Here is a 22,980-nt window from a genome sequence, read left to right on the forward strand (position 1 = left end):
GCAGATTCACCACTGTGCTGAGGAGGGAGTGGCTACTCACCTAGTAAACAGCTGGTCCAGGACCCGGTAGGATGTGTCTGAGGCTGATTAGTTGACCATGAAGGTGGTGAAGTTGGAGATGTTCCTACTCAGGAAAGCTGGTGCCATGGACTCTGTCAGCTTCTCCATTATGCTGCCTGGAGGGCACACATCCTGCAGGACTCATTTAAATTCACAGTGGACTCATGCTCACACTGGGGGAGAGGAGGAGGGACGTACAGTCAGTGACACCATAGTGAAACACCAGGAGGACGAGGTGACTTTCTACCCTCCTGTGTATCTTGTGGGGTGGAGTGGAGGTCCAGATTCCTTTGGGAGTGGTACTGTGGGGCACTCTAGTGGGAAAATTCTGGGGCAGCGGTTCCCAGCGGAATCTCAGATTTGAGTCTGGATTCTAGTACTGCCTTGATCATCTCAGGATCCTGGGTGTGAAGACCCCTCTGCACCCACACTCACCTCAGACCAGCCCTAGTCATTAATGGACTGGTGCACCTGAGTCCACTCCAGGGAGATGGCAAACTGGAAAGCATCCACCAGCTCCTCGACCATCTCCTGGGTGCAGCTCTGCAGTGACAGTGCGCAGCACTCAGGCCAGGGGGGATCAGGGGCCTGCCTGGACTTTGCCACAGTGGGAAACCCAAACACAGATCAGGCACAGAGCGACATCTGCACAGACTCCACCAGGGAAGGAATCCGAGGCACCTTGAGGTCCTGGCATTCACATGCACATAGAGGAGCTTGCTCCCCAGCACTTAACTTCCTCTCCTGCAGCCAAGATCTTGAGTACCAACATGACAGACTGAACGACTCCCACCATCTAGCTTCCTGCTCCTGCCCAGCCTGGATCCTCCACATCCCCAACTTCCCTAACTCCACCTCCCACACACACACACAATGAGGGTCAAGGGGTGTGGGGCTGTTCTTTTGGGATCACAGTTCTGGCCTTACCTAGAGTGGCCTGCCCTGGCCTAAACTGTTACCTGATGGTTCCTTCTGCCAAAAGGCCACACACATTCGAGGTGAGGGCTGAGCCAACGTCTAAAGTGACTTAACACGCACTCATTCTGGGCTTTCTGGGGGCCAGAGCCTCGGAAAGTCATCGGACAACACCAGAACATCCTGCTGTGTTGAGTGTCTCCACTCAAATGAACTGGACAGGATGCTGTGATTACAATGTGGGTGCCTGGTAACCAGAGTTCTAAGTTCTGTTGGGGGCTGTCACCAAGGAACTGAGGTCACTTCTTCAAGGTTCTATTACTTGACCCCTTACTTCAATGAGACCCACCCAAGACCCCCACTAGGCTGTTGGCTGCTCTCCCTCCTTGCCCATGTCATCTCCATCACTGTACACAAATACCCATCACCAACCTTCCCACAGCTCCTTGGGAGTGGATCCAGGCCCCAGCTTTGAGGAGACAGAGCTGAGGTCAGACCTCTTTTTTCCTACCAGTTCTGTGTCCTGGAAAAGCTGCTGTGCCTCTCAAGATCTCCCCAGTCTCCCAAGCTGCACAATGAGGATTGCGCTAAAAACAGCTTCCTAGGGACCTCATCAGGTGTATATGCGATAATACCTACAACACCTGTGGGCTGGTGTCACATGTGTCTAATGCACACACTTAGAGATGGAAGAAGTACAAGGAGTAGGACATCACATAGAATACCAGTCACAACTTCTCTGGGTCCCAGATGTGTGATCTTTGGTAAGTCACTGCCGCTCTGAGCCTCATTTTCTGGTCTGCATCCTGAAGGGGTTGAAATTAGAGGAAATTCAGACATTGTGATCCACTGGCATTAAGCCTTCCACGGTGCCCTGTTTTACTCAGAATCAGTCCCAAGATCCTCATGTTGGCCTACGTGGTGGGAGCCTCCACAACGTTCCCAATGCTCCTTGCCTCCTGGAATACACATCCTTGTGTCACCACTAAGTGGTCAGTATCTGGCTTCTGAACAACAGAACACAGCCAAGGTGATGGGATGTCACTTCCAAGTTTTAATTACAAAACCTCTGTCACTTCCCACTTACTGACTTACTTGGGTTCCCTACTTACCTCCATCCTTCTGTTTCCATCTCTATCTCTCTCTCTCTCTCTCTCTCTAACTATCCCTCTCTATCAAATCACCAGAACTGGGAATGCAAGTGCTGATGTTGTCAGTTGCACTACGTAGAGGCTCCATAGGAGAGAACTGAGGGAGTTTCCAGCCAACAGACAGACAGGAGCTCAGACTCTCAGTCCAAATAGATCCTGACAAAACCCATGTGAGTGATCTTGGGTGGAAATCTTCCCACATTGGAGCCCTGTGGAGGCCACAGCCCCTGCTTCACAGAGAGTTTGAGGCAGAGGCACCCAGCTAAGCCATGCCTGATGCTTGGCTCACAGAAATTGTGAGATGTTAAATATCTGTACTTGATAGGTGGCAACTTTTGGAGTAATATTGTCACAGAGGAACAGAAAGTAACAGTCTACCATGTCCCAGGATCCAGCCTGATCATCCTCCTCTCTCCACTCCTCTCTCTTCTCAGGCTCCCTCCAGCCACACTGGCCACATTTCTGACCTTCCCTGGTCAAACTCGCTTCTTCTTGTGAGTCTCTGCACCAGGGAGCCTTCTCCTTGAAGCACTAACTCTTCCCAGACATACGCAGGGGTGCTTACAGTGTCATTCTGGTCACAGCAAAGGTCTGAAATGCCTCAGGGCAGCCTTTCAGAACCTCCTAGCACAGTCTCTACCATCACAAATTTCACATCCAGAAGATCATTACATGATTTCCTCCTCCTTCCTCCCATTGAGATAAAATGAGTGCATGAGGAAGGGCTGTCTGCTTTCGCTGAAGCAGAGGCAACTCCTTCTGCTTATACCAGGCACAGGACTGTCTCTTCCAAGCCGAATTTTTCCCACCACGAGTCTATTGTTTAAGGAAACCATCATTCCCTCTATTTCATGGGTCTGGTTTCCCCAAGAACACAGTGAACCATCCCCTCTCCCTGTGCTGCATCACCATAAACCCACAGCCAGAAGATAAACACCAGGTTAAAACACCACCAGATCCTGAATTCAGTCATTGCTGAGACCCTCCCATCAATGTTGTCATTCAATGGTGACTCCTGAGGACACCTTTCCCCTGAGACCCACTCCCAGCCTGTCTTCAGCTTCTTATATCAACACTGAGATTTCCTCAGAGTCCTCCCAACCTGGGCAAGAAACATTCTGACATGTTCTCTGTATTAATTTTCAGAGACTGGAGACATTGATAGATGTAATGTGAGTGTGTATGTGCAGTAGTTTCTACGCAGGTATTCTATTTTTCAGACACAGATAAAATAGTGTGGCTACTCAATGCACCAAGAAAATGGATAACTGATCAAAGTTTTTCATGATGTGAAGTCTTTAGAGAGTAAATGTCATGGTTAAGAGCACAGACTATGGAGCTAACTCCTCACGTCCAAATTCCAGCTCAATCCCTTATTAGATATTTGTATTGACTGAGTTCTTTACCTGATTGGTGCCTCAGTTTCTTCATCTGTCAGTTGGCAATAATGCTCAGCATACATATTTTGCAGGTTTATGGAGAGTATTAACGGAGTTAATGTTTGAAAAATGCTTGGAACACCTAGTGTATTACCAGTGCTGTACCTATATATTAGAAATAAAATTTAGAAATTCTTCTGACGCTGCTTGTGAGCCCCAGAGGGTTAGCCTGTTGTCTGGATGTATGCAGAAATCACTCCAAGACATACGATGAATAAATGATTGAACAACATTGGCGAATGCATTACCAATGTCACCTATGTCATCCTACAGGCATTCCTAAGCCGAACCACTGGCAGACATTCCTGCTCTGTCCTGCATCACATTCCCTGGAGGAATCACTGGGGCTTCTTGGACCCTGGTAACCGTGCCCACTAAAGGTTCTTTTCTGTCAGCAAACCCCAGTCTTTGTCCAATTGCTGCAGCTCACAGGTTCTGCACTCTGATCCCTGTCTTCACTAGAGCGAGAAGTGCCATCCCCAGAGTTGGACACACACAGATCCTGAGCCTTGGAGAAAATGATTCCCTGGCCCTGGGGCAGGTTGAAGAGCTCAGGGACAGAGTGGGATTTGGGGAAAATCCTCCAGGTGTTGTCAGAAGGGATGGAGGCAGGGGATGTGTCAGCAAGGACTGGTCTGGTTGGTGGGCCTTGGTGGTTAAATAGTAGGGAGGCTGGGAAGTTTCGTAGGTTCTAGCATAATACAATCAATATGACAATCATGAAATCAGAATCAGCCTAATTAAGGCCAAATTAACACAATGTCAGCTGTTCCCTGACTCTCTAATCGAGGAGTGACTTATAATAAGGGTATTCGTGTTCTATCATCTCCTTTTCATTGATTGGCTAGAGTAATTATTCTTTACATAGCCTGTCTATTTTTACATAGTAAAGAAAATGTGAGTTTTAAAACAACCCTCCTCGGAAAAGTCTCCCTAACATATTGAAAAAATAACAGAAGCCAGGACAGGAAATTCGTCACATATCTTGAGTTTTAGTCTCTGGTTTTAGATCTTCCTAACTGGTAAATTACCTTGACTTCTGCCTTCTTTCTTGAGATTAGTTCACTTAGGACTAAGTAGGAGTGCAACCTCATGCCATGGGAGAAGAGGTGGGACTCTAGGAAGAGGTTTTTTTCATTCTGTCAGTGTGTCTGTGTGTCTGTGTGTGTGTATGACAGTTTTTACTGCATCTTGCAGTGTGGGTCAGTGTAGACTCATTTTCTAGGGAAAAAATTTCCCTAACCACTGTCTCTGGACTTTATTTTCACTGATGGCTTCAACAGCACTGTCCCATAGTAACATTAAGCACTCTATATTATCGAATTTAATTTTTTTCTTAACAGCCACATTTTAAAAAATGAAAGCCAACATGTGAAACTAGTCTTAATAGTATATTTTAACCCACTATAACCAAGATATCATCAATGTGGGTGCACTCTACACAAAACTTCATAATGAGAGAGTTTACATTTTTTTCATGGGTTTAATAAATCCAGTGTGTACTTCCCTCTTACAGCACAATCTCCATTTGGAAGTTGAGTTTTTTCAGACATATTCTCCGTACTGAGATTTAATGTTCACAGTTGTCAAATAACAGTCAATAGGAGTGGGGTGGATGATAATTTCACTACTGACTTAAGCTCTATTGGAGCTATGAACACCAACTGGTCAATGGGCTTATTAAATGAATAGTCATATAGTACAGAAGAACGGTATGATTTGGGATTTAGAAAAAGACTGGGGACAGTGTGTCCTGACAGGGAGCACCAGGGATTTTGTTGTTGAGAGAGACAAGGACAAAATGAGAATAAAGTCATACTCATAAGTGTCTAACAACATGGGGGAGAAGAAATGACCTGCCGTAGTCCTGAGTTTTGACCTCGAGCTTTCTGTTCTTGACCCAAATCTCGTTGATGATGTCCCAGGACACAGGTTGAGATTAATCCCCACAGGGAGAGAGGGAGGGTAGAAGTACAAGGCATCTGACATAATTGTCCTGGGAAGGCAGGCTTCGTTTATCACTCTGATCCACAGTCACAATTTATTTTTATAGGGTAAGAGGAAAAGAAGTATGATGGTCAAATCATCACAGAGGAAGCGACATAATTGTGGAAACCAATCCAACCCAAAGCCTGGTTTGAGCATCTCCATCCCTTTGAGGATGTCCAGTTACATATTCAAGAGGCCAGTTACTAGAATCTCATCCTATCCTGGCAATGAGGTCAGATGCCATCAAAGGGAGGAAACCTTGGAGCAGCCCCAACAACTCTGCTGGCAGAAGAGACTGCAAGGTCTCCAGGCCTGCAGAGTGCAGGAGAACTGTTAAGTCCTTTGGACCTTGCCAAAGCCCTGCTGAATCTTGCACTTAGTTGCACAGGTGCATCCCTGTCATGTGTGCTCGCAGGTGGTCTGAACTTCAGTACCATGCCCACCCCTGCCTGGTCTTCAGATTCAGCAGAGACGATCCCAGGAGCTGCTCTGTACATCCCACAGCTCCTTTGCAAACAATTTCTCGTGACTGAGGAAGATATCAGGAAACAGGAAGAGAAAGTGAAGACAGCAAGAGAGAGCCTGGCGGTAGCATTCATGCAGACAGACTTGCTAGTGAGGCAGGGAGATTGAGGGGCCAAGAAGGATGTCCCGACAAACATGATGAAGAAAAGACAAAACGGTGCAGATGACCTGGAGCTCATTCTAAATTAATGCCTCTGCAGGGGTCCTGATGTCTTCTTGCTTTGAGCTCTTGAAACTTTAATATATACCAATAGTTTTCTTTTCTTTGATTCCTTTGCATGACAGAGAAGATACAGACAGTGAACCTTCTGAGGTGAGAGATTGGGTTTCAGGTGAGGAGAGAAAGGATTTCTTTCTTTCTCATTTTGTTCTCTCATTTTCCTTTCCTGAGTGTTATGCATTTGTATTTTAAGATCAACAGAGAGTTATCACAGTCAGGGGATTCTTTCGATTTTGCCCTCACAGTCACAGAGAAAAATTACATAGTCCAAATGGATTGTCCTTTTTGTGTAATATTCCAATAGATTCCAACATAATATTTCACGAAAGAGCTGTTATATGTGTCTTCTCAAAAAAGACACCTACTTCTGGGTCTCTATTTTTCTGGTATTTGTTGCATGTTGAATCACAGCCGCACATAATGAAATACTGTATTTTCCCTTTTTTTAGATTTATATGTGTTGGAAGTTTCATTCATGAAAATTGATATGCCATTGTGGTATCCTGTTGTCAGGAGAACGACTGTTTTCAGCATCACAAGTCTCACAATAAGCCAGTGTGTTGGGATTTGTCTATTTGCCTGATCGAGTATGTTGCACTCTTCAAATCCTCTTTATCATTACCTACTTTTGTCCCACAGATTTATCAGTTTCTGAGAGCAATGTGTTAAACAATAATAGAGTATCTTAGTATTTATATCTTCCCTAAAAAATGAGGTATTTTTTAGCTAAGTCTTCTCTCCTCTATTCTTCCATGTGGTAATCATCTGGAATTTTGGTTCGAATGTGTTTTTAATGTCTTGTTTTAAAACTAATACTAAATTAGACAGACTGTTTTTTCCTTTCCTCGTGACTCCTGTTATGTTTTCCTGGGTTCACATTTCTTCTTCCTGATGTACACTCTTTACCGCTTCTTTCACTGTGGGCCTGTGGGAGGTCAACTTTGAGTCTGTTTGTAAGTCAGATAACATCTTTCTTTCTTTGACACATATTTTGAATAGGTGTTTATTTAGGCTTTGTAGTAATTATTTTCCTTCTTTGTCAACTTATTTAATATATCTGAGCCTCCTTATTTTTAGCTTAAAATGGGAATAAAACCATAAAAATAGTGACTGTAACTAAGATAATACACACAGAGCTTGCCAGTCAAGTTGCTTAGCAGAAATTAGTCAATAATCATAGCTATTATTAATCATTATAATGATATTATTATAATAATGTAATATATAATAATATATTAATGTATAATAATAATTATACATTAATTTATAATTATACTGTACAATGTATAACGTATAATGTATGCAATCATTAATAATATTATTAAACATTATTATCTTCAAGTGTGCATTCTCAGAGAATCACTGATTAAGATTGAGAATGTGAAGCTCACACACAAAAATTATGAGAGAGTGGCATGACTGTGAATTTAATTCTCAGCCCTTCGGTATTTTCACCTGTGGTCGTCTGCACAGTGTGTACAGATAATGTAATCTGTTCCCACAGACCCATGGCAGAACAGCGCAGCCTGCCTCATACCTGGGATGCTCTAGACTGCTTGTTGGGGAGCCTCTGCTGTGTGGCTAATTGGACTCTGTACAGAGAAAGATGAAAAAAGACTCTTTCTGTTCCCTCAGATTTCTCCCCCCGAGTTTTATTCACTTTTACATCCAGAGCAGATACTCTCTTCCCAGAGCCTTGGTGTTACTCTGGGATTCAGGCTTCCCAGACACCTAGTCATTTCAGCTCCCAAGGCCCAAGGTGACTGCAGAGTCATGTCTCACCCATTCCTCCCAACTTGGCCTGTTTCTCATCATGGAGGACCCATGAGTGGGTAGAGGAGCCATCGAGGGAGATTGATCTGGAAGTCCTGGTGAATCTGAGCTTCAGAGAATGAAGCAGAAAAGGGGAACCTGAGACTGCCAGGCCTTCAGTGGGGGAGGAATATGGAGGAACTGAGCAGGGTGTGATGGCTGCACAGAGTCAAGGGGAGGGATGTTTCAAAGTTTCCTAAGAAGGGAAACCTTGCACTGAAGTGGGGATTCAATTTTACACGATGGCAATATCTGTGCTTGTTTCACCAATTCTGGTGTCCCTGAGGGATGAACTGGTGTGACACCACAGGACAGAAATTGTAGTCATTGTCAGGACTTAAGGAAGGTGAAATCTTTCAGCACAGTCCCCTGTAAGCCAATTAGGGGCCAAGTCTAGAAAGGCTCGGAGCCTGTGTCCGTCCAATGTAGGTTCGTTATGTTCCAGCCAAGATCCTCTGGACACCAGCTGGGAAAACGGGACATCAGACCTAGTCAGATCTAGTCAACGCAGCTTCCATAGGTCGCCATGAGGCAGGTAATAGCCCAGACGTCGTCAGTGGAGCTCACAGTTGCCCTCCTTCTTCTGCTGACAGACAGTGACTTCTGAGGTGAGGAGAGTGCATCAGAATGGTCCAGTCAGCTGCCCAGTATGGGAGACTCCAGGGGAAGGAGATGCCAAAGCCACAGAGACCTGATGCCTCCTATGTCTCCCTCTTCCTTTTTTCCACTTAATTTTCACCCTCAGTCCTCTTTTCCTCCCCTTTTCCCTCTTTTGGCTCTCTCTCCCTCTCTTTCCCCTACATGTTCTAGCATAATTGAGGTATTAACGACATACAGTAAATTGCATACATTTAAAGTGAACAATTTGATACATTTTGATTATAACTTATTGAACCATCACCACAATCAGGAAAAGGAACACCCATCCATCCCAAATTTCCTCATGCTCATTTTAATTCCTCCTTCCCTGCTGTTTGCAAACACATTCTCATTCCCAGGCAACCAGTGATCTGGTATATGTCCCTATAGATTTTCCAAGAATTTTTATAAATGGGATCATATACTATGTACTCATTTTTTACTGGCTTCTTTCACTCAGCATAATTATTCTGAGATTTATGCTTGTCATGGCATGTACTATGAATTCATTCTTATCCCCAAGACTTCCCTGGCAGCACTGTACACACGCCTGAGTGCTTCCCAGGTTGGCGTGAGAGCCAATAGTACTGCTGCATCCGCAAAAGAAGGAATGCATCTTGGTGCAACTCTGGGAGGGGTTGGCGGCAGCCCTGGACCTGCACATGAATGCTTTCCTGGATGGTTGGAAAGCCCACCGTGCCACTGCAGTCCCAATGATTGGGGAATGCTCAGAACCCGTGAAGAAGTCCCACCCGCCAAGCACAGAGGCTGGCATGAGCATAAGAAAAGGCTGCAGCAGATATGCGCACACATGCAAATGCTTTCCGAGATGGCACAAATACCCATACTAGTGCTGCGGTCTCACAACTGGGTACGTGTCTCTGTGTAGCAGCAGCTCTGAGCCCATTGTGAATGCTTTCCCAGCGGGTGGGAACAGCCACTGTACCCACACAACTTCCAGCGTATGGGGTGGGATCAGAGACACAGCTCATGCTTCCCCCACAGCGGTAGCAGGTGGAATCTGTGACCCGATACTACCACAAATATGCAGGCAAAAGATTAGTTCATCAAACACCATAAGAAACTACACTAACAATTCAGAGCAGAAGGAAATGACAAATCTCCAGAAATGAACCTTGAAGTCACAGAAATTTACAATCTAAATGACAGAAAATTCAAAATAACTGTCATAAAGAAACTCGCCAAGTTACAATAATGTTCAGACAGTTCAACGAACTCAGGAATAAAATTAATAAGGAAAATGAATACTTCATTAAAGAAACTGAAACTATTAAAAAAACAAGCAGAAATTCTGGATGTGAAGAACATAATTAATGAGATAAAAAAGAATCTAGAATCCTTAAAAAATAGAGCTGATATTATGGATGAAAGAATTAGTGATTTAGAGGATAGAAATATAGAAATGCTTCCAGTGGATGACGAGAGAGAACTCAGATTTTTAAAAATTAAAGGAATTCTTGGAGAAATATATGACTCAATTATAAAAGCAACATAAGAATTATACGTATTCCAGAGGGAGCAAAGAGGGAGAAAGGAGCAGAGAGCTTGTTCAAAGAAATAATAGCTGAGAACTTCCCAAACCTGGGGAAGAACCGGACCTACAAGTACATGAAGCCAAGAGAACCCCTAATTACATCAATGCTATAAGACCTTCTCCAAGGTATGTGATAGTAAAATTGGCAAAAGCCAATGACAAAGAAAAAATATTAAGGGAAGCAAGATAGAAGAAAATAACCTACATAGGAACCCCCAACATGTTTTCAGCATATTTCTTGGCAGAAAATTTACAGGTAAGGAAACAATGGAAAGATATATTACAAATACTGAAAGAAAAAAACTTTCAGCCAAGAATACTCTATCCAGTGAAATGATCCTTATGATACAATGGAGAAATAGAAGTTTTCCCAGATAAACAAAGGCTGAGAGATTTCATTGCCACTAGATCTCCCATACAAGCAATGATCAAGACGCCCTCGTACCTGAAACAAAAAGAAGGCAAATGTATACAAATCTTTGACAAGAGTGATAAATAGACAGACAAAATCAGAAAGCTACAGCTGTGTTTCACAACAAGGTAGCAAATACTTAATTATAACGTAAAAGAAGAAGGGAAGGAAAGCATCAAAAGTAACAATAAACACTTCAACTTAGTTACAAATGCACAACTCAGAAATGAATAACATGTGACAACAATAACTCAGAAGGAGAAGAAGAAAGGGATGTAACCTGCTTAGACTAATGGAGATAAGAGGCTATCAGAAGATGGACTATCTCATCTATGAGATCTTCATACAAACCTCACAGTAACCAGCAAACAAAAAATCAGAGCAGAGCCATAGATCATAAAAAAAGAGAAAACCTCCACAGAAAACCCCCAAAATGAAATGGTAGTCAGAAACACAAAGGAAGAGAAACAATGGAAATATAGATGAGGTGGGATTAAGTCCTCATGTATCAGTAATCACTCTAAATGTAAATCGATTGAATTCTCCAATCAACAGACACAAAGTGGTGGGGCGGATTAGAAAACAAGACCCAACAATATGCTGCCTCCAGGAAACACATCTCAGCTCTAAAAACAAACAGGCTCAGAATGAAGGGATGGGAGACAATACTCCAAGAAAATGGCAAATAAAAGAAAGTAAGTGGTGCCATACTTATATCAGACAAAGCAGACTTCAAGATAAAAAAGACTATGAGAGACAAAGAGGGGCTGTATATAATGATAAAGGGGACTTTCCACCAAGAGGACATAACACTTATAAAGATGTATGCACCTAACAGAGCAGCACAAACGAATATAAAGCAACTATTAAGAGACCTAAATGGAGAAATTAACACCAACACGATAATAGCAGGGGACCTGAACACCCCACTTACATCCATGGATAGACCATGCAGAGAAAGGCAACAATAGTGGAATTAAATGAAACATATGATCAGATAATCTTAATGGATATAGAGAGAGCATACCCTCCCAAAACAGCAGAATACACATTCTTCTTAAGTGCACATGGAACATTCTCAACGATAGACCATATGTTGTGAAACAAGGCAAGCCTGAATAAATTTAAGATTGAAATCATAACAAGCTTCTTTTCTGACCACAATGCTATGACACTAGAAATCAACTACAGTACGAAAGATGGGGAAGTCACAAATATGTGGACACTAAAGAACACACGACTGAAGAAACATTGGATCCATGAACAAATGAAAGGAGAAATCAAAAAATACCTGAAGACAAATGAAAATGAAAAGACAACAAAACAACTCTTATGGGATGCAGCAAAAGCAGTTCTAAGAAGGAAATTCATAGCAATACAAGCGCACCTCAGCAAACAAGAAAAATATCACATAAGTAACCTTAAACTACACCTAATAGAACCAGAAAATGAAGAACAAATGAAGCCCAAAGTCAGCAGAATGAGGGAAATAATAAAAACTAGAGCAGAAATAAATGAAATAGAGACTAAAAAAACAGTAGAAAGGATCAATGAAACAAAGAGCTGGTTCTTTGAGAAGACTGAAACAACATTGACAGACCCTTAACCAGACTCACTAAGAAAAAAAGAGAGAAGTCTCAAAGACATAAAATTAGAAATGAAAGAGGAGAAATTACAACAGATACCACAGAAATCCAAAGGACAGTAAGAGAATACACTGAACAACTTACATGTCACCAAATTGGATATCCTAAAAGAAATAGATAAATTCATACAACCTCCCAAAACTGACTCAAGAAGAAATAGAATAAATGAACAGACCAATCACAAGTAAAGAGATCGAAATGGTCATCAAAAAACTCCCAAAAAACAAAAGTCCAGGACCAGATGGCTTCCATGGAGAATTCTACCAAATATTCAAACAAGATTTAATACCTATGCTTCTCAAACTATTCGAAACAATTGAAGAAGATGGAACACTTCCTAATTCATTCTATGAGGCCAACGTCACCCTGACAGCAAAAGCAGGCAAGGATAGCACAAAGAAGGAACATTATAGGCCAATATCACTGATGAACACAGATGCAAAAATCCTCAGCTAAATATCACCAAATCGAACACAGCAATATATTAAAAGGATCATATAAGATGATCAAGTGGAATTTATACCAGGGATGCAGGGATGGTTCAACATCCGGAAATCAATGTGATACACCACATTAATAAAATGAGGAATAAAAATCACATGATCCTCTCCACAGATGCAGAGAAAGGATTTGACAAGATCCAACATCCATTTATGATAAAAGCTCTCAATAAAATGGGTATAGAAGGAAAGTACCTTAACACAACAAAGGTCATATATCACAAACCCACAGACAACATAATACTTAATGGCGAAAAACTTAAAGCCATTCCTCTGAGAACAGGAAGAAGACAAAGGTGCCCACTCTCGCCACTCCCATTCAACATAGTACTGGAGGTTTTGGACAGAGCAATTAGGCTGGAAAAAGAAAACAAAAGGAATCCAAATTGGAAAGGAAGAAAGGAAACTCTTGCTGTTTGCAGATGACATGATTGTAAATATAGAAAACCCTAAAGAATCCATCAGAAAACTATTAGAAATAATCAACAATTACAGCAAAGTTGCAGCGTACAAAATCAACTTACCCCAATCAGTTGCATTTCTATACTCTAATAATGAACTAACAGAAAGAGAACTCAAGAATACAATCCCATTTACAATGCAACAAAAAGAAAAAAGTGTCTAGGGATAAATTTAACCAAAGAGGTTAAAGACCTATACAATGAAAACTATAAGACATTATTGAAAGAAATCCATGAAGACCTGAAGTAATGGGAAGATATTCCATGCACATGGATTGGAAGAATAAACACAGTTAAAATGTCCATATTACCTAAAGTAATCTACAGATCCAATGTAATCCCTATCAGAATCCCAATGACATTCTTCATAGAAATAGAACACAGAATCCTAAAATATACATGGAATAACAAAAGGCCTCAAATAGCCAAAGCAATCCTGAGAAGAAAGAACAAAGCTGGAGGCATCACAATCCCAACTTGAAAATATATTACATAGCTATAGTAATGAAAATGGCATGGTACTGGCACAAAAACAGACTCATAGATGAATGGAACAGAACTGGAAGCCCAGACAGAAAACCACACATCTGTAGTCAGTTAATCTCTCACAAAGGAGCCAAGATCATACAATGGAGAAAGAAAAATCTCTTCAATAAATGCTGTTGGAAAAACAGGACAGACACATGCAAAAGAATGAAAGTAGATCATTATCTTCCACCATACACAAAAATTAACTGGAAATGGATAAAAAGCTTGAATCTAACACTTGAAACCATAAAACTCCTAGAAGAAAATATACGCAGTACAGTCTTTGACATCGGTCTTTGCTGCACCCTTCCCAATACCATGTCTACTCAGGCAAGGGAAAGAAAAGAAAAAATATACAAATGGGACTACATGAGACTAAAAGCCTCCTGCAAGGCAAAGGAAATGATGAACAAAACGAAAAGACAGGGCTGAGCCCGTGGCTTAATGGTTAAGTACGCACGCTCCTCTACTGGCGGCCCAGGTTCGGATCCTGGACATGCACAGACTCACCACTTGTCCGGCTATGCTGAGGCCATGTCCCACATACAGCAACTAGAAGGATTTGCAACTATGATATACAACTATCAACTGGGACTTTGCGGGAATAAAAAAGGAGGAGGATTGGCAATAGATGTTAGCTCAGGGCCGGTCTTCCTTAGAAAAAAAGAGGAGGATTAACTCGGATGTTAGTTCAGGGCTGATCTTCCTCACAAGTAAAAAAAAAAAAAAACACACGAAAAGACAACCCACCAACTGAGAGAAAATATTTGCAAATCATATATCTGACAAGGGGTAAATCTCCAAAATACATAAGCGACTCATACAACCCAACAACAAAAAAACAGACAATCCAATCTAAAAATGTGTCGAGGATATGAAGAGACATATTTCCAAAGAAGATATATGGAACGCCATCAGACAAATGAAAAGATGTATAACATCACTAATTATTAGGGATATTCAAATCAAAACTACACCTGTCAGAATGGCCATAATTCCCAAGACAAAAAATAACAAATGTTGGAGAGGATAAGGAGAAAAGCCCACCCTCACACACTGCTGGTGGGAGTGTAAACTGGTGCAGCCACCAGGGAAAACAATATGGAGATTTCTCAAAAAAATAAAAATAGAAATACCATACCTTCCAGCTATCCCTCTACTGGCTATTTATCCGAAGAAATTGAAATCAACAATTCAAAGAGATTTATGCACCCTTGCGCTCACTGCAGCATTATTCACAATAGCCAAGACATGGAAGTAACCCAAGTGCCCTGCTACAGATGAATGGATAAAGATGTGGTATGTATTATATACAATGGGATACTACTCAGCCAGAAAAAAAAGACAAGATTGTCCTGTTTGCATCAACCTAGATGCACCTTGAGGGTATGATATTAAATGAAATAAGCCAGACAAAGACAAATATGCATGATTTCACTCATATGTAGAAGATAAATATACAAAGGAATAAAGAGAACAGATTAGTGGTTTCCAGAAGGGAAGGGGGCTGGGTGTTGAGTGAAAGAGTTAAATGGACACATATGCATGGTGATGGATAAAAGTTAGACTACTGGTGCTGAGCACGATGCAGTCTATACAGAAAGTCACAAATAATAATGAACACCCGAAATTACACAATGTTAAAACCCTTTATAATTTATAATTTCAATAAAATAATTAAAAAAGAAAAAAATAATTCATTCATTTTTATGGTTGAATAGTATTTCAAGGTGGGGATATACCACACTTTGCGTATCAATTCACCAATAGATGGACATTTGTGTTGTTTTCTGTTTTTGTCTATTATAAATAGGTTGTTATCAACACGTGTGTACAAGTCTGTGTATAGACATATGGGTTTATTTTCCTTGGATGGATTCCTAGGAGAGGAATGGCTGGGTAGACGTATGGAATTATTAAAGACACATCCAAGCTATTTTTCACCAGCACTCGATGAGAGTTTCAGTGACTTGACATCTTCAACAACACTTGTTATAGTCAGTCTTTTTAATTATAGCCATTCTCAAGTGTGGTAGAATCTCATGATGACTGTCACTTACATTTCCCCAATGACTCATGTTGTGAAGGAGAAGACAAGCCATGTACAGACTTGGAGAAAACATCTGCAAAACATATCCCTAGAAAAGGACTTGTATTTATAGTATATAAAGAGCTCTTACAACCCAATAGTAAGAAGACAATCAACACGTTATGTCTTACCAGGAGACAACAGGTCAGGCCTGTATAAGCACCAGGAGTCCCGCCAAGAAGATAAGGATGAGGGCCCAGAAAAGGAGGTCTGGGGACACAAGTGGTGGGGTGAACCACCTCCTGTCATCGCCCCAGGGCTCCTGCTGACCCCACTGTGCCTCAAGCCTCCTTGACAAGGGTTGGCCAACTTTCCTCATCATCCAAAAACCTGTCCACCTGGTTCTCTTCGATGAGGCACAGCATCAAGATACTCGCCTCCTACCCTGGGCTGGGGCTTCCTGCAGGCTTACCAGGCTTCACAATCAAGGTGTCATCTCTGTTGGGAGAATATTCTGGAAGTGAATAAAATGGAGAATGCATGTGAGTGTGTTTCACTCTTTTTAATATATCTTTTTAGACACACAGAAAAATAAAGGGAACAGTCTCATAAACATCCATCATCTAGATTTACCAATGTATATTCCATCCAATTAAAACAATATTTCATCAATGTATAAATTATTAACACTTGCCACACTTGATTAATCCCACTTATTCAATGAAATATTAACATCAAGTAGACATCATGATGTTTCACCCCATTTTAGTTCCATCTCTAAAAAGTGAGCACACTTTGCTACAAAATCCAAGGCCATTATCACAGAACAAAAGTGTAATAAATTAAACCAAATTCATACCTCTGGGCACAGATGAGTGAATTTGAATGGACTTTCTTACGACGGCCAGGGGGAGAATGGGTCATCACAGTTGGCAAGCCTATGGGATCTCTCTAAATTTGTAAATTCACACTGAAAAGTGTTCTTCCGTGCCTAGGAACACATCATCCCCTTCTCCTTTATCTATTTGCTTAATATTCATTTTCTAGGATTAACCTACAATGTAATTTCCTGCAGGAAGTCTTCTCTGATTTCCACCTGCAAGTATGAGTTTGTTCACATCAAATAATTGATAAGTTTCAATTCTCTATTCTTGTTATTGCCAGCTACAACATAAACTCCAGGAGGGGAGGACACACAGCACCCAGTGGGCATGGGGGCAGGGGTGCAGGTCCCCCTATGTGTACCTCTATCTAGAAAACCACTTAGAGGTGTGCTGTCTGATATGCAGCAGCAACAAGTCTCTTTTTGAATTAAAATTAACTTTAGTTAAATAAAATAAAAATTTTAGTACCTCAGTAACATTAAAAATCAGTAACAATAAAGACGACTCACAATACCATCCTTCGAGCACTCAACAGCCACATGCGGCTATGCACTGGACAGCACAGATATAGAACATTCTACCACTGCAGAAAGTTCAAGAGCATTGGTGCTCATCTAGAGTGGGACTTGGCAAACTATAGCTTGTGGATCAAGAACCACATCCACCCACAAACCTGTAAGTCTGCTTCACACACAGCTGGAGGCCCTCACTGACCATCTGGCCCAGTGGCTTTCAGTGCAGAGATAAGGAAACAAATGTCCAGAGAAGGGCAGTGACTAGCTTGAGGTCACAGACCTGTCTAGGAGATGGTGAGGGCATCTTATATTACACTGGTATCCTTTTCTCTCTCTCAATGGTGGGGAAAGACTGGGGGACTGTGCCACCACCTGCCAGTCTGAGAAAGTTCAATGCTCTCTCAGGCCCAGGAATCCAGAGTCCCCAGAAAGGCCTCACTTCCTTTCCCAATGACCAGGGAGCCTTACCATCCCCAAGGACACTCTTCCTGTCCAGGGTAAAGTTCTGCAGCTGGGTACCATTCTGGTTCAGCCACAGGAATTCCTCATAGATGGCAACTCTGTCCAGTCTCTGTGCCAAGGTGGCAAGGTACACAGGGAGTCCACTCCAGTGTGGTTACTGTGGGGGGACAGACCTGGAAGGGCACAAAGGATGAACAAGGGTGTCTGGAATTCTACCCTGATTCTAGATACCCTGTTTCTGGGTCCTGTCCAAGAGAACTTTCTGCAGTAATGTAAACATTTGTCTGCACTACCAAATACACTAATTATTAGCCCCATATTGTTATCGAGCACTTAAAATGTGGCTAGTGTGTGTGAGTGAGGAACTGAATTTCTCATGTAATTTAATTTCAAGTACGTAATTTATAAATAAATAAGCACAGGGAAAATATGTTTGAAACTTTGGAGTAAGGACTTTTGAAAATGCATAAAAACAATGAGAACACTGGTAAAAATGGTCAAAATCAACTTTTCAGAATCCTAGAAATTAATCAAAGGCTTGTAAGAATCTGAGGAGGCTTTAGTGAAGACACACGGTGGAATATTGATAAAGGTAGCAAATTTTGTGTCACTATAACTTGCACTATTCCCATCCTGCTCTCACAATATCCTCCATAACTTTGAAAACCATCAGTCTCAGAACCATGGTAGCTGAGACAACCAGCAGCCAATAATCCATAATGGGTTTAGAGCTCTGAAAAGAACCATCCCCATCGAACTGTCACTAGCTGACATGCCTGGCATCTCCCTGAAAAAGCCCCATGTTCAGGGCTTGTCCTTACTTAACTCAGAGCTTGCCCAGGGTGGAAAGTCGGTTCCAAAGGCACTTGGTAAAAACAATCAGCACTAATTGTTTTCTATTGTAGTGGCCTGAGGGAGTGATTCCAGTTGAGGCAGGTAAGAGGTGAGCCAAAAACATAGAAGAAAAATTGGAGGAATGAGATGTCCACAGGGGGCTTTGAAAAGCTGCAGTGTATTTGTGGGCATCTAGAAGGCCACAAAGGCTCAGGGATGTGGCAGGCCCAGGACAGACTTGAGAACATCTTAATCTCTCACCTCTAGTTGAAGGGTTGGCTTAATAACTGAAAACTTGATTATGTAATACACCATATTAATAGAATAAGGGCCAATACCACGTATTTGCAACCATATATATAGAAAAGAATTTCACAAAATACAACGCCCTTCAGGCCTAAAAAAGAAAACACTCAACAAATTAGGAATAGAATAAAACTTTCTCAACTTATAAATAGCATCGATGAAAAACCCAAGGCTAACACCATATTCAATGTGAAAGACTGAAAATTTCCCCCTAAGACCAGGGACAAGACAATGATATCTTCCCTCATCTCATATGTTAATAACAGGTACTAGAGGTTCTAATGGGGGCAATTAGGCAAGAAAAAGGAATAAAAGAAACCCAGATTGGAAGGGAAGAGGTAAAACTCTTTGTTTTGCAGATTAGAAGATATTGTATATACAAAAACCTAAAAAGTACAACCCCCCCCCACACACAATATGTGAATCGTATCCCAACAGGTGTATAAAAATTAAAATTGCCCCATGTGTTTAATGGCTTCACTATTGGAGAGCACAGTTAGACTGCTGATATTTGTTGAAAGTCTCCAGAAGAAGAGGAGGAGGAAGATGCTGGAGGTTGGTGGCCTCAAATGTTAATGCTTTTCTCAACCCCTGAAAACCTATGGATGGAGATGGTAGGATTAGCTGACAGGGATGTGGGGGAGAATGGGCACCATGTAAGTGACTTCCAGATCAAGGATGTGTCACGGGAGCTCAGAGCCATCAGCCATCAGCTCAACCAATGCTTCAAATCTCCTCAACCTACATCAAGTCGGTGACCAGGCAGGAGTGGAATATGTCTCTCAGCTGGCTGGCTCTGTAGAGCTTGGTGACCTAGAACAAATGGGAGGGAGAGTGGGTGAGATGGATGTCTCCTGGGGATGCAGGGGCCACTGGAGCAAGTGAAAGATCACAGACCTTGGGATAAGGGAGACCTGACTTCAAATCCTGGCTCTGCCCCTAACTCATTGTGTGACCTTAGGCATAGTACTCCCCTTTCTGAGCTTCAGTTTACCCAGGTGAGAAATGGGGAAGGCAGCCAGGACATCACCTCTGGAAAGTGAGAGAACCCAGACACGCAGGGAAAGTGAAGGATTGAAACAATAATTTAACAGATGTAAGTCAGGCAGAGGAATGAGGGTGCTCTCAGGGCAAGGAGAGACGGGAGAGGGGAGACCCAACCTGGTCCTGGCTGTCCCTTCAGCAGGGCGGTGTACTCCGAGGATGTGGGTTCCGGGTTGCTGAGGTTCGAGCTGATGCTGCGGAAATGCAGCTGGTGTTCTCTCTGCATGCATAAACTCCAGGGTTCAGAGCCTGGAGCCACTGAGAGGAAGAGCAGACAGGTGGAGACTCTCAGCTCCCAGCACAGAGGCATGGTGACACACGGGGTCAGGGTGGTGGGTGCAGACAGCGTCCACACGGGTGGCTGCCCAATCCTTCTCAGGCCTGGGGAGAGAGGGACGTGGCGAATCTAGAGAGAGGTTCTGAAACCTCTGGGGTTTGGGCCAGAACAGGAAGGAGGAAATGGGAGGTAAGTGGGGAAACTGAGAGAGGGGTGGTCACAAATGAAGTCATTAGTGGCAAGTGCTCAGGGGAGGGTCTTACCTGAGGGAGACCAGTATGCCACTCAAGGGGAAGGGGCCCAGACTGCTCATCTTGAACAAGGATCCAGCTGGGGAGGAAGGAGGAGGAGGATGAGCAGGAGGGATAGGGGTTGGAGGAGGGGCTGTGTGGGATTTAACCCACCAGGAGCTGCTGGGACCAGGGTCTCACCAGACTGTGCAGGACCCACTCAGTGGAGTTGAACGTGGCTGAGGAGTTGCTCCTGTCTGATGAATACCAGAAGGTGGAGATGGTGATGTTGACTGTGAGGGTCTTCAGGTTGTGCCCCAAAGCTGCAAAACGAGAGGGAGCGCGATGGCCACCACTGAGAGCTGGCCTGAGACCACACCAGAGTACTGCACTCATTATCATCTGTCGTCTTCTCTCACAGTGGCACCACCACCCACCCGTGTGGTCACCCAAGTCAGAACCAGTATATCTGCTCAGCTCCTCCTCCCTCCCAGTAATACCCATTCACCTTGCACACTCGTCCTCACATACACTCCATTCCTGTCCCAACTCAAGTCTTAACTTCCTTCACCCAGACCAACACCCCATCAGGCACACTGGATGCTCTGTCTAAAGGATGTTCTACATGGACTACTAGAAGAATCTTTCTGAAATGAATACCTCACTAGGGCCACCACTGCTCTAGTACCACCCATGGCTCCCTATGGCCTTCAGTGTTTAGTTCAACCTTCTTGACCTGGCACTCAAGGCTCTACTCAATCTGGCTCCTGCTGACCTTTCAGTCTCATTTTATCCATCTACTGCGAGTTAAACTTCATGCTTCATGCAACCCAAATTCGTTTAAATTCTCCCCATACTGCATGTTGTTTCTGGCTGGAGCCTTTGCTGATGGATTCCCCTCTGCCAGGAAAACTCTTCATACTCTATTTGCCAGGGTCCATCCTACTCATTCTTAAAGACTCCATTCAGGTGAAACTTTCTCTAGCAAGCTCTTCCCCTCCAAATTATGCCAGGTGCCACTCCCCAAAACCTCCCACATTGTGTTATAATGGCGTGTTAATTCACAAGACTAGGGGCTCTCTGAAGGCTGGCCTTAGACTGAATCATTGGTATAATCTTTGTGATCAGCATGATTGTCCTAAAACCAGATTTCACACTCTGGCTTCCCAGATCCTGGATCACAACTGGCTGGTAGGGGCTGGAGAGCTTCTCTTGGGAAGGAAAAGGCACCCACAGATACCTGTGGTGGCTTCTGGTGTCACAGGTGATGATCAAGTATGCAGGGATGTGGTGGCTGGCTAGGGAGCTGTGCAGAGGGCTGTCATCAGGGAGGGAGAGAGTAGGAGGAGCTCCCATGCTCACCCAGGCTCCAGCAGTGCCTGTCCCAGGACCACCATTCACAGGTGAAGCATAAATTAGAGTGAGGGGACGAGTCACTGTGTGAGTAGAGGGATGAGCAAGCCTGTGGATGAGAGGAGCCCAAGAGAGTGAGATGGGTGAGTAAGAGAGACTGAACACAGAGGAGAGAAAGATGGATGGGCAGAAAACTGGACAGACGGATGTGATACCTGGAAAAGGAGGACCAAGTGTGGGGCTTCAGGAGAATAAAAGTGAAAACCATGTGGGGTCAGAATGTGGTGGAGAACATGTCTGTGTCTAAGGCTTTCTCACCCTGGGCTGGGACTCTACACCAGAACCCAAGAGAGAGAGAATGGATGAGTTAGGGCCCTTCCAGGTCCTTCCCTCACCAAGGGCAGCGGGTGAAGGAGAACAAGTGCTCCCCAACCCCAAATGCGATGGGACCCAGGACATCAGGGCCAGGAATACTCACTGGTGGTTGTCGGGGCTGCGGCTCCATAGGTATAACCTGTGGAAAGAAGGTGAGAGGAGCTGAGCAAGGGTTGGGGTGAACATAAAGGATTAAGGGTGAGGGAGGATGTAGGGACGTTTGTGGGAAAACCAGAGGGAAAAGCAGAGGGGAAGAGGGGAGGGGTGTTAAGGGGGGTGGCAATGAGGTGGAAGGTGGCTGAACCCAGCAGTCACACCATGATGAGATGACTGAACCCCAACCAGAAGGAGAGAGAGATGGATCAAAACTCACTATAGAGCAACAGAGGCAACACAGAACTTTGACTGGCAGAGAGAGCATGTCTGTAGCCCAGCCCCTCACCACTGACGTAGAGGCTGTCCCTGTCCAGGGTGGGGGAAACCAGGTGGGTGACGCCCATGTTCTCATGGCTCAGCTCCCAGTAGAGTCGCTCTCTGTCCAGCCTGGGACCTGCGGGGCTCAGAGTGGAAGGTGCAGACGGTGTCCACCCCGCTGGCTGCCCCACCCTTATCAAGCCTGGTGGAGGAAGAACATGGGGCTGTGCAATACTGAGCAGGTGCCCTTCTGGGTGTGGAAAGTGGGAGAGTGGAAGGGAAGAGGCTGAGGGAGAGGCTGAATGGGCTGCTCTGATGTGTGGAGGGGCTCTCCTTGGTGTCTCCCGTCTGAGACAAGCCCCTCACAAGTAAGGCCTGACTTCCTTTAGTATGTGGAAGGGGGCC

At 43.5% G+C, this 22,980-nt stretch overlaps 1 long non-coding RNA gene across 1 annotated transcript; it reads right to left on the bottom strand.

Annotated features, from left to right (window-relative positions):
• Positions 1-1,720: 1,720 nt before the first annotated feature.
• LOC131402740 (uncharacterized) lies at positions 1,721-19,680 on the bottom strand. The gene is made up of 3 exons (XR_009218930.1): positions 19,628-19,680; positions 16,280-16,395; positions 1,721-1,781 (listed from the first exon to the last, which is right to left on the bottom strand). It is a non-coding gene; the product is annotated as an uncharacterized LOC131402740 (long non-coding RNA).
• Positions 19,681-22,980: the final 3,300 nt, after the last annotated feature.

Source organism: Diceros bicornis, unplaced genomic scaffold (genome assembly GCF_020826845.1).
Source record: "Diceros bicornis minor isolate mBicDic1 unplaced genomic scaffold, mDicBic1.mat.cur scaffold_251_ctg1, whole genome shotgun sequence".
Lineage (NCBI taxonomy): Eukaryota > Metazoa > Chordata > Mammalia > Perissodactyla > Rhinocerotidae > Diceros > Diceros bicornis.